Genomic DNA, 13,674 nt, shown 5'->3' with positions numbered 1-13,674 from the left:
TGCTCAAGAAACTGTGTGTATGGTTGTGAGTGTGCACCCAATTTACTGGCCTGTGTTTCTGCTTTCCTTTTTGTCTAAAAGCCTTGAGAAATCTATTGGCCTTTTGTGGTCTTTGATGAGAATGGATGGACCACTGTGGGAGAAAGTCTTCCTAGCATTTCCTCTTGGATGTCTTCCCACTACATTAAGCAGAATATGGACAAGTCTGAGTGGTTGTGCTTTAGCCTGATTGTTCTTCCAATCCTTTAGTGAGTGGTAGAGGCACCTTGAGTATCTTTGTTGGTAGGCAGCCATGGGCGTATGCCAAATAAAGAAATACTGACTCTTCCCCACATTTGTCTTCAGGATTCCCAGTCTTCCACAGTTTCCTCTGCCAACAACCTTGGGATTTTGAATAATAATCAACTCACTTGGTGCCCATTTATTGATTAAATAGTTACAGTCACTAATTTTCACGTGTAGAATCCAGGGGGTTCTAATGGAGGAAACTTCAGTGTTATTGGTACATACTAATCATGCTTAATTCTGCCTTCTGCCAGGTGTTCCTGTACCTCTTTCCTCCACCCTAATCTTAGTCCAAGACAGTATTGTTTTGGCTGTTCCAGACCTTCCACATTATTCTCATGCTTCAATGAAGTACAAGTCTCTTCTCTGGCTCCCTATTTGTGCCAGAGCCCAGCTTAAACCACTGGTGCTTGCGCTTATAACCCTGTAGCCAAACATCCTAGTATATGTCTGGCATTAATCCCCTTTGTCTCATGATGGCCTTGCAAGCAGTAGAAATCTTCCATTGGTAATTCAGTATGAAATGTTCCTAAATCTCATGGGGTTTGTGATGGACAAGACAGAATCACAGAACCAGAGGAGGATCAAGGAGTCTGAGATGTTGCAAACAGCAGAGCAGCTAAGATGATTCACCTGGCTGTGAATGATCTAATTCCTGTGCATTTCAGGGATTTAGTTCTAGGAAAGACAGTTGGAAAACCATCTTAGATTTATAGGATTAAAAAAAAAAAAGTCCAGTTTCCAAAATGCATCATTTCAGAAAGTTATGCAACAAACATATTTGGGATAGGCTGCCAATCTGCATATAAATCAAGTAAAATATATTGCAAGTCATCTTGATAAGCAAAACATGCCTTTAAAGCAAGAAATGTTAATTGCGTTCACTTTAAATTCATTGCCCAGAAGTTATTAAGCTGTGCTACATGCAACAGAAATTAAAAAAAGAGTAGAAATTAATTTTGAAACAAATCATTTGCAAAACTCAGATCTGCATATTTCCAAGAAAGAAGTTGCAATTTCTTTCTTTGCAAAACCAGGGGTGGGGATGGGGAGGATGAAAAGCTTTGCTAGTCATTATTCAGGTCAAATTCTCACATTGTCACATGCCCACATGAACACAGAGAACAATTCAATCTTCACCATAAACTAAATGGGTTAAATCCTAACATACTAGAAGATAAGAACGTCCTATGTTGTAAATTCATTCTCATATTTATATTATGCTGAAGAGTAACAACATTACATTCGTTTACCCTATTGATAAAAAAAGTCCAAGGAGTCAATTATTTATATGGGCTTAATTTTTCCAAAGCTAACACAAAGGCCATTACTTTTTTTTCTTTCACTTATTAACTGATTTCTTTAGAGCAGGCCTACACAACATTAGGCCCACCAGCATTTTTAAAAAGTAATAAACTTGCCACTGCTCTGAAACTCATGCTACTGAGTGCCTCCAAACCTCGCTGCCACCACCAGCTGCAGTGGTGCCACTGCTCCCCTAGCCACCAAACAGCTGTTTGGCATGCAAATACTGAAATTTGTAGTGCTATAAAGGAATAAAATATGCCACAAATGAGCAGGAAAGAGCCATTACCTATGAGTATGGATTAAGATGAGGGTCACAAGCCATCCATTTCACTAGTCACTAAAAATGGAAGCAGGACAAAATTACAACTGTAATATTCTTGTGTAACTAATATTTATTTCAGTAGAATCGATATAGAAGATTATGTTGTAGACTGTGCCCAGAAGATACAGCCCTATTTAATTTATGAAAAAGTCTAATTAACATCACCCTTCTCAGCATGTTTCTTGAGTGCCTAACCACCTTTATTTGTAGATGTATTCTGATATTCTGCAACTGTTCATTGCAAAAAAGAGTTTCTTCCATGCTTATATGGTTGAAAGTATTTCATGAGCAGCAGAATTAATTAGCAAAAAAGCCCTCTCCTACTTATGGAGGAGTAGGGAAGGGCTTTTTTCCTAATTAATAGAAAATTATTTTTAAGCCCTGCATTCTATGAACAACACAACTAGAACCAAACCCAAAGTGTATGTATCCTGTTCTTCCAGTAGTTAATTTCTGAAATAAAAGGCACTGATAATTTCTCCTATCTGAAGTGTAAAGAGACTGGATAGTTCATGTAGTATTAGCCTCTTTGAACTGATATTTTTTGGATATCTAAGAGTTTGACTTCTAGTGTTCACAAAGTGGAGATACTGCAAAGACTTTTTCGGATCACAACCCAGTGACTTTTGCATTTAAAAGGAAAATTAATTCCTTTAGATGGAAGTTAAATGAAACATTGTTGCAGAAAGCAACAGTAATGGAAGACTGCAGAAAGAAGTTAAAAGATTTTTTTTTTATAATAATCTTGGTGTGGAAACATTAAGAAATAACCAGAAACTTAAAGCAGTAGTAATTGTATTAGAATATTTGCAACACTAAACACTAAAGATAATAGTGTATGTTCTCATCTATGTTTCCTACAGTCTGTCCCAAATGATAATTCAGTAGCAAACACCTCTCAAATGTAAATGGCAGGATGGAAAGAAGCAGAATTGTAATCCCTGTCTCTTTAGCCTCACTCATCCTCTTCTTGCCTTTCTCTTAATACTAACTAAACAAACCAAGTACACACTTTTGAATGCATTTAAATTTAAATTGTACATTCTATATTTTTTTAGACTTTATTTCTTAGAAGCAAAATCCAGAGAAATGAAAAGGCAGAAGGAAAACTGGCTTCCAATCTGAGTTTAATCCAGGAAGTTTAAGCAGGTTCAATTCTCTAAACAGCTAGGATTTAAGGAAATCTTCAAGCACATCTTTAAAAAAGAGGAGCTCTCATCCTTTCCCTTTCATTGATGGCTGGAATGTTGTAATCTGTGTCTCATACTTGAGGAACAGAGGGAAACAGAGTGGAAAGCTCAGTGTCTCAGCCATCCTGGCATCCCCGAATCTGTAGTAGTCCAACTACAAGGGAGGAAAATGAAAAGTTACAAAGAAAGAAGACAGCACCATTTTACTAACTTGTTGCTTGTTAAGTATTTGGATTGTGTAGGGATTAGTAGCTGTATCATATGAGTCATGCACAGGAGCTGTGATGGACATCTGAGATGAGTTGTCCAAATCTGTATATAGCAAACCAGGGAATGACAAAAATCAGTAGCATAAATATTACAAAGGATCAGTCTTTGATTTTTGTAACAATGGTGTGACCTTTTATTCACTATGTTTATACTTGCTCACTAAGAACTGAGTTTATAAATTATTACTTTACAGTTTTATTTCTGGCTGTACAGTAAGCTTTTCCTTACCACATACCTCTTAGATATCTTTTCCAGCATATTATTTCACCTCATAAAGTGAAGACTGTTTACAACTCTGTTGCCCTTCTATCTAATAGGTACCCTAGGGAAATGTTGTAGGCTTTGAGATCTGGCTACATATTCCACTAAACAACTCCTGAAGCCAGTTCTTATCAGAGTACTGAAAATTATTCAGTATTCCATACTTGCTGCTATTTGCTTTGGGAGAAAACAGGAGAAAGACAAATGTTGAATGCATACAACTCAGTCAAAACAATCAAATAAGTCTGGAAAAGCATTTCCAATTATTTTTGGTGTTATCAGTGGTTTGATACAAATCAGTCCTTAAAGCTGGGCTACAGCTTTCTCAGAGATGGGAAATTAAGGTTTGTTTTGTAACTTTCTTCTCTGTGCATAGATGTGTGCGGGGGGTGTATTTTTTTATATTTTTAAAGTCAAGAAGTAGACTAAAATAAATAAAATAAATATTGTGTGGAAGAGCAGGCTGCTTAAGAGAATTGCAGGCACCTGTGCTACCTTATTGCCCTCCCATTTGAGCCTTTTCCCCAGTGTCAGTACAGCAGGTTGCCAATAAAGCAGCAATCTTGACTAAACCCAGATTGGAAAGGGTCTAGAATCCAGTTCATCTCAGGCCCTCTGTAGCTGAGCACCAAGTACTACACTCTCAACAACCTTCCTTAAAAAATACTGGGAAAAAAATTCTAAAACTATTGGGTCCAAGGATGGCCTCTCGATAAGGGAGTGCACCACCACTTCCTTTAAGGCAGGCAGTACCACCTTCTCCCACAAAGAGGCATTAGCCACCACTTGGACCCAATCACATACCACTTTTGGTTGGCTTTGATCAACCAGGAGGGTCCTGGGTCCAAAACAGAGGTGGCCAAGCTCACAGTCACAAGGCCCTGTCCACTTCCTCAGGATCATCTGGCTCAAACTTCTTCCAGATAACAGGGCTCAGATGTTATCTGAGGAGTCAGATAACTGCCCAGTCAGAGTCCAACTCTGAGTGAAGTCAAGAGACTTTGTCTAACAGATGCCAAGAATATTCCTCACAGTGGCCCTGTAAGAGCTCTCCAGACTCCTCCTTACCGAGGATGAACTGTCAGGATTTTCTTTCTCATGGGAAAGGATTCATCCCGTTATCTTTACAACAATAACAAATAATATTTTGACTACAGAGATCATGTGAGAAACACCTGTTATTGTGTGTTGTGTATTGTGCTATTTACTTTCACCTATTGGCGTGTGTCTGCTAGTTACCCAGTGGGGGTGGCATGGAGCTATAATATAATGAGAGGAAAATGTTCAGCCTCTCAGTGTCTCAGTGTGTATAGCTTTAGCTCAGTATAGCACCATGTAATAATTTTTTATGGACTATGTAGTTGTAACAAAGTACCAAGTAGTGTACCTCTTCTCTGAGAGTTTGTAGCTAGAGATTTTGTTAAGCTTGTGTTGCTAATAAGTCTTGGATGCTACATTACATGAGAAGATGTGTTTTTCTTTATATTTTGTATGATATTTGCATTTTATGGAATTTTGCATTTTTATCAATAAACACCAGTTAGTATATATTTTCTGACTGGATTTCTTTGGAAAACAAGAAATGGACATTGCATTGTGAACAGCTGCAATGCTGATGTGTATCTTTCCTGGGTAACTTTTCCTGGAGTTTTTGCTGCGCTCTGCACAAAGAGGAGTGTTTGTGATTTGCACTCTGCTCGGCATGGACGTGGTCACTCAAAACATCTATCTGCAGACTCAATAAGGGTACAGAAGTAAGTAATGCTTTGGCACCTCATCACACAAGATAAGTCTGAAGGAAGGTTCTTACGTGTACTTGGTCAACTTCATTTTCTGTCTTCCTAAAGTGGCACTCTAGGCATCTCTTGTGCTGCTTTATCTCTCAGAGCTCCTCACTAAACCATGGTATCTATGAGATCTGCATACACAAAGAGTCCACACAAGTACAATTCAGTCCAGGGCCCCCATTGCGTGTTCATTCCGAGCCATGATGAGGGCATCCACTGAACTGCATGTCAGAGCTTTGGGAAATACTCCAAGCTCCCTCTGAAATCACTATAGGTCCATTACCTGAGGCAGGCTGATCTAATAGGTCCTGCCTCCCTGCAGTGAAGGGTGGCTACAGAGAACTCTAGGGCCAGGACAGAGTGATCTGTTCATGGCAAGGGATTGATATTAACATCACCCATTTTCAGATCCTGATACCACTGCCCCAAGGCAAACAACTGATCCACTTTGTAACCCCCCCAGGTGAGTCAGGCCATTAATAAGTTGGACCAGGTCCGTGGTTGCCCTGGTGGCTGTGAACCTCCAGGCTACCTCAGATCCTAGGTCCAGGGGAGGCAGGTTGAAATCCCTCAGAGCCATAAGTCTGGGGCACTCCACCACCAACATGGACACAGAATCCAGGAGCACAGCCAGGGATACTGCTACACTGCAGAGAGGAAGTTAAGTGAGCAGTACTCCCCACTGATCCCTTTGGCCCAATCTCACATCCAGTGATGTCTAGGGCAGGACCCCTAGAGGCCACTAGAGACTCATGATTAACAATAGCCACTCTCCCACCCCTGCCCTGAAGTTAGATCTTTAAATGTCTTTAAAGCTTCAGTGGGCCTTTGAGCGTATGTATATATACTTACTGAACTGAACCAAAACTTTGTTGGAAGTTTCAGTTAGAAGAATAGATTTGGAGATGATTGAGTTAAATCACCCCTTTGTACTAAATCTTTGAACAGTATTGCTGAATCTGTTCAATGCATCATTATTGAGTTTGGCCCCTTTAAATCACTTTGGTGACTTGTTGACCTTTTGCACAAACGTATGTATCCTTTTTCATCAAAACAAAAGGACAATTCAAATCAAACTGCTTTGACATGTTGAATCTAATTAACAAGTACTATTAGATCTTATAGGTGATTCTCATATCCCAATAGTATTTCAGGTCTTTTTGTCCAAGAGAAGTATAATCTCTTCTAACTGGCAATGACTCTTTAGGTCAGTTGGTTCTTGTGTGAGTGTTTCAGTCTAAGATATTCTAATGTATTTTCAGTTGGTAGCAGTTATTTGATAAGAAGCTCCTTAGGTTTGGGTCTATATTCAGAAAACAAACAAATTTATCTCAGACCAATTTAAGCTCTTCTCTCTCAAATTCAACAGTGGGCCTGCATCTATACCTCAGATCAGAAACCCAGGTTTCTGTGTCTACAATGAAAGCAAACAAAAGATTATGACTTATTATTAGATAGCATTTTCAGAAATATTGTCAATTGAGAAAGAACAAAACTTGATTAGAATCAAGGATTTTCAGTAACAACTAGCCCTACCCTGTTTTGTTCCTTACTGAGAACTTTGGATAAAATGTATTACTTCTGAAAATATATTACTTCTGTTCAGGGTGCTTCCAACTACCTTTCAGGAAACTCACTTCAATCTGGATACTTTCTCCAAAACATGTTAATTCAGTTGCAGAATTCAAATCTAATGCATACTTTTTGTTAAAGACTGTGCATGAGATAAATGTCTATATATTTTGAAGATTCCATCCTATTGCAGAGGAGTAGAAATTCCACCTGCTGGTGTGCTAGAAGAGAACAAGGTGCATCTGTTTAATTGTCCCATATGCCCAAGCTTTTCCACAACATTATTATGTACGTAATGTGTACATTCCTGGAATCAAGCTATTAGAGGTATACTTAAAATGGTTTAGTTCCTTGGTAACATTGTACTTAGAATAGGTGACCAAATTGCTCAACTCCATCTTTTTAAGTAAAATCATCCTATTTGAGAATTATTGCTGTCCTTCATTGCCTTGGTATCTTTTTCCTTAATTTGGTATCTTTTTCCTTATTTCTCTGTTTAGTTATAACAGAAACTTTTAGGAAGAAGTTAATAATGGAAGGTTATAGTTTATTAATGGAATCATCAGTTTCTGATTGTGTGTAGTTTGTACTTTCTTCTTTCCCCAATATTAATAATGTCTCTGCCATGATTATTCACCAAGTTGACATGTGTTATGCAAACTTATGGCAACATCAGATTTTAAAGTTATAATTATAGGCTAGAAAATCCTTTGAATGATTTTCCTTCCAGATAAGAAATATCATGTATATTTTTCTTGCTCCATAACAAAATTCCTGCTTAATCTGCCCTTTATGCAATATAAGATGTTGATTATATAATCAGCCTATTTGATTGTCAGTAATTTAATCTGTTTTTAGCAGGTTAAGCAAAAATGATTCTTTGATTATAATTGATGACTCTAAATGAACTTTCTCAAGGTAAAAAAGAAAGGTTTAAGTACATCAGATGATAATGTACTTTTATTTGCAAGCTTGCTTTTTATCCCACTGGATAACAAAGTAAGTTATATCTTATTAAATATAGCATAAATTATTGACTTATAGTAGTTATTTACAATAATGCTGGCTGGGGAATTCTGGGAGTTGAAATCCACATACTTTAAAGTTGCCAAGGATGGGAAATACTGATCTAGTGCAATCCCCTGTTTAGTGGAAGCTGTACTACAGCAGTTTATGATAAGTGACCATCCAGCCACAGTCTGAAGTCCTCTAGTGAAAAAGAACTCACTCCATCATGTGGCAACCTGTTCCACTAATGGACAACTCATACAGTGGGGAAGTTCCCCCTGATATCTAGCCTGAACCTCCTTCCTTATAGTATTAACCAAAGAGTTTTAGTCTTGCCCTCTGGGGCAAAACAAAAAAAAAGTCCTCTCCCTCTTCTGTGTGACAGCCCTTCAGATATTTAAAGACTGCTATCTCTCCTTAGTCATATTTTCTTTCAGATTAACATACACAAAGCCTTTAACCATTTTATTAGGGCTTGGATTCCAAACTGTTTTTCACCTTGGTAGCCCTCTCATGTATTTGTTCTTGTCACTGTTGTTGTGTTGTGTTGTTTTGTTTTGAACAATAGCATCCAGAACTGAACACTGGATTCCAAATGGGGTCTGGACAGGTCAGAGTAGAGTGTCATGATTTGGACTCCTCTTAATGGACCCCAAGGTAGAATCTGCCTTTTTATCAACCATATCACATTGCTAGCACATATTTAACTTGTAGTCAACAAGGTTACCTATATCCCTTTCACATACTGCTGCCCAGCCAGGTCTCCCCCTTCCTATATTTGTACCTTACATTTTGCCTATCCAGATTCAGAACTTAGGTTTCTCTCTGTTAAATACCATCCTATTCTTTTTAGCCTACTGCTCAAAACTGTCTACATCTTTTTGAAACTTCCATCTTTCATCTAAAGCAGCGTTTCTCAAACATGGCAACTTTAAGATGTGTGGATCAAGCATGGCTGGCTTGGGAATTCTGAGAGTTGACATCCACACATCTTAAAGTTGCCAGGTTTGAGAAACACTGAGCTAAAGTATTAGCCATCACTCCTGGTTTAGTGTTATCTGCAAACTTGAAATTATGTCCTGTTACACTGCATTTTTATAAGGATCAAGGGCCTGTTTTATCACTCCTTATTTAACAAAATACCCAGGTATTTTTAATTTATTCTACATACAAATGTTAACAGACCAATTTCAATGAACATGGCCAAATTTTGTTGTACTCTTTGTAAAACCAAACACACTTTGATTTCATCAATGATTTAGCCATAAACTATACTGCTTTATTCTGTTTTGTCTGTTGTCAACTTGTGGAATAAAGTAATGAACTAAACTTGAAATATGATCTCTTAACTACCTCATTTTGAGCCTTATTTTTTTCTTGCAGAATTCTTAAATTTCTGAAGACTACCTTATATTCTTCTTTGGTAATGTTTCCCTTCTTTCCTTTCGTATACATTATCTTTTTCTGTTTAGCATTTTGGGGAGGTCTGCATATATCCATTTTGTCCTCCCATTTCTCCTTCAGGTGAGGATTGTTTGCAATTCAATACCTATTTTATGGAATTTCCCATCCTTCCAAGACATTATCTCCTTTAGGAATTGAAGCCATTGGACCTACCTTTCTTTGGAGTTGATCAAAATCTGCCCTTCTGAAATCGAATATGCAGCTTCTAGTTTTCTCAGTTTCTCCATCGACAGATATCATATATTTCAGAAGAACACGATCACTTTACTTCAAGGTGCTACTTGCCTTTACTTCTTTAATTGATTTCTTTCTGTTGGTGATGATTATGGCATTCTGAAAAATGTTATCAACAAAAGACGACAAGAATCTTGTCTTCTTGTGACTCTTGGCAGAATTAAATTACCAACAGACATCAGGATAATTGAAATCTCCTAGTATCACTATATCATGCCTGTTTGAAAGCTTGGTCATCTGATACATAAAGACCTCACCTGTATGTTTTGTCTGCTCAAGTGGTTTATAATTACAATGACCATATGTCCTTTATTATAAGGAACAGTCATTTATTTCAGAAAGCTGTCCTTAAGATTTTTTTTCAAAAACTCACTTTTGTCCCTTATTTTGGTCATTTAACCTTTATCATACAAAGAGTACCATTTAATACACACCCTTTCACATTCATGTGGAATGTACGGATATTGGATTGTCTTTTTAAAATAAATTTACATATACTGCTTGAATTTAGATATTTTTATTATACATATTTTTGTAAAGTTTTTGGTGGTTTTGCTCTTGAATTTTCCTTTGTAAAGAAAAGTTATAAACATAAAGAATCACAATTTTTATCCTTATGAACCTCTTGCAGATTTGCCTCTACTTCAGGTTTGTGCTTTATTTTTTTCCAAGAAAATATGATCACTGTTTTTATAATAAACTCTTACAATGGTATTATTTTTTTGTTTCTTGCTCTCTTTATTCTTACCCAAATACATTAAATAGGATTTTCATAGTCTGATGTCTGTCTGTCTGTCTATCTATGTATCATCTATGTATCATCTATCTATCTATCTATCTATCTATCTATCTATCTATCTATCTATCTATCTATCTATCAATCATCAACACAGTGTAACACCCCCCACTTATTTTTTGGGAGGCTGCTTCTTTTCAATAAATTGTATTTTCCAATTCTGTGTAACAATCATGAGTATCATCCCACCAAGTTTGAATTACACCTATCACTTTTTTTTTTTTGCTGAATTAGTATCTCTAGTTCTCCCTGTTTACTTTTTAAGCAAATAATAACTGACTCAACTTGTGTATTTCACCCAGCACAGAGTCTGAAGCAAATCACTTGGCACTTCATTATTACTTTTATTCATAAGTTTACTTATAAACCACTGGACTCCTATGTGTCATTTAAATTAATAAAGGCATTACCCAACTGTAGATTTTTTCCCCTGGTTGTTCAGCATGGCTAGTATCACTTTTTATTCATACATGTACACATACATAACCTTCATATTGCCTTTTGGCAATTGAGCAACATTGAGCAGAGTCCATAAATGCTATAAGAAATAGTAAGTAAAAAAAAAAAGACAGGAGTAAGAGACAAGAAAAGGAAATACTGTACAACTAAATCTAGCTTACATCAGTACTATTCACTATTTTATTATTTATTTATTTATTTGTTTGTTTGTTTATTTACTTATTTATTTATTAAATTTGTATGCCACCCATCTCCCCCAGTGGGTGACTCTGGGCTCACTATACCTTTCCCTACCTTTCTCTCCTTGCAAACCATTATTATTACCTAAATGTTTATATAATTCTAAAAAAAATATATCTTACTTTTCTCTTTCTGAGGATCTCATAATTTTATCCAAATTTCCTCACCCTTCCCCTACTCTTCAGGCCTTTCAGTCCTCCTTCAAATTTTCAATCCTCATTCATTCTCTCAATATAACCAAACCACCTCTGTGTGGTTCTTCTGCACTGGCCACTCCTTTTTATATCCAGCCCCATTCATTCATTTATCACTCATTCATTCTTAACTGTATTTGTTCTTTTATCAGACACATTTTTTAAATATCCCATTCCCATTATTTTCCCCTGAAATTCCTAATTCTCACTTTCATGTAACTAAATAGAAGGAAGTACCTTCTATTAAAAACTCTGTGTGTGTGTGTGTGTGTGTGTATGTGTGTGTGCATGTATGTGTGTGTATATACAGGCTTCTTTCAACAATATTCATTCCTTACAACTCACTACATACCTCTGCCAGCATTTTTACATTTTACCTTTTCTCCATCCATTTCCCCATATTTAGTAAACATTTTGCCAGGGTAGACAAATTCATATATTTGCACTTGTTCTGTTATTTATAAGAATTTGCAACAGTGGGCAGAAACAAATAGAATGAAATTTAACAGGGAGAAATGTAAAGTCATGCGTCTAGGTAAGAAAAGCAAAAGAAACCTGTGCAGAATAGGGAAAATCTGGCTTAAGTGCAGTACATTTGAGAAGAACTTGTGTGTACTCATGGATCACAAGCTCAACACGTTCCAATAGTATAAAGCAGCTGCAGAGAAGGCCAACAGCATCTTAAGAAATAGCAGGAAGAATATAGAGTCCAGACCATGGGAAGTCATTTTTCCACTCTCCTCTGCTTTGGTTAGGCCTCACTTGGAGTATTGTGTTCAGTTCTGCACACCCCAGTGTAAAAAATACATTGATAAACAAGAGCAAATCCAGACAAGGGTTACCAAGATGGTGAAAGGACTGGAAACCAAGTCCTACAAGGAACAGTTAACATTTTAGGTACATTTAGTTTGCAGTCTAGAAAGTTGAGAGGGGACATGATAGCTATCTTCAAATATATAACTGCACTATGTATATGTCTCCTCCATGTGAGCATCCCATACGCCTCTGATTGTTCACTGTAAGTAACAAAATGCAGAACTCTGATGGGCTGAACATATCATGACATTGTTATATATTGACATTCAGGCAAATGCAAGCAGCAGACTTAAACCTCCCATCTCAATGCATGCAAGATTACAGACAATAGAGGCCACCCATATTCAGGTAAATGCCTGAAGAGAATGGCACCTTTTTAGTGAAATTTGAAAGGAGGTGTAAGCCTTGAAGACAGCAGGCTTAATATCACAGAAAGGTGTTGTCTTTAGGACAAAAAGTTGTGATTGCCTGTGAAAAAACTGAACATTCATAGATAGAAAACCACTTTTCCCTGCTTTTCAGTATCAGTGGATTTCACAAGCCTTGATCAAACCAGGATTCGAAAATGAAACCTTCTCATATCTACTGTACATGCATTTGCTGAAGCCATTTCACAAGTTACACAGAAGTACCCTGAGGTCTGCCACTGAATATATACACTAGAGGAAGTACTGTAGCAGGGATGAACGATTCACTCCCAAGTCTACTTGCATCAACGAATGTTTTTGTGTTGCTAAAATATAACGTATGAATAAGCCAATTGATGCACCTGGGCTATTCTTCCTCTCTTTTATTCCATTGTCAGTAAAATCATAATTAATGATCATTAGAAAGAGAAAGAGAGAGAGAATCTGATACATACATATGTACAATGCTGTGTTGCATGTGTTTATCAAGAAGTAAATCCACTGATTTAAATGAGGAATATACGTGTAAGCATGTGTTTAGTAAACTATAGATTTAGCCTATAGTCTTTTATACACTTCTCTAGGAGAACCATAGAAGTCAATGGGAATTACTTGTGATGATCTGAATAATTCCTCATTATGTTGTCAGTTTTTTAGAAGAACAGTGATTTTAGTTCCTGACAGGAAAGTTGCTATGCAGGTTCAAAATATATATTTTTGTTATTAAAAATGTAAAGGCCTGTGTGTTTCTGTTCCATCCTAGGAACTACAGTGTAGAAGACAGATTTCCTTTCTGTTAAGATTGTCCATATTATGACCAAGGGATTTAACACAATATATTGGGTAATCATAACAACAATAATCAATGTCATTCATAGATATCCATGCCTGAAGGCCACATGGCATACTGTAAAGCAGTAAAAATAATTTTCTAATAAGGAAACCCCAAGAGTTTGTAAACAAGCCACATTCTATCCTATCTGCTCCCACTCACTAAAGATGAAAGAATACAAAAATCAGCAAGAAACTAAATCCCTAGAATTGAATTCAGCTCACTGGGA

The sequence above is a fragment of the Python bivittatus genome, unplaced genomic scaffold, assembly GCF_059951505.1.
Source record: "Python bivittatus isolate LINGU-HERP-01145 unplaced genomic scaffold, Pbiv_v1 ctg000480_np1212, whole genome shotgun sequence".
Taxonomy (NCBI): domain Eukaryota; kingdom Metazoa; phylum Chordata; class Lepidosauria; order Squamata; family Pythonidae; genus Python; species Python bivittatus.
Note: the sequence above shows the minus strand (reverse complement) of the source record.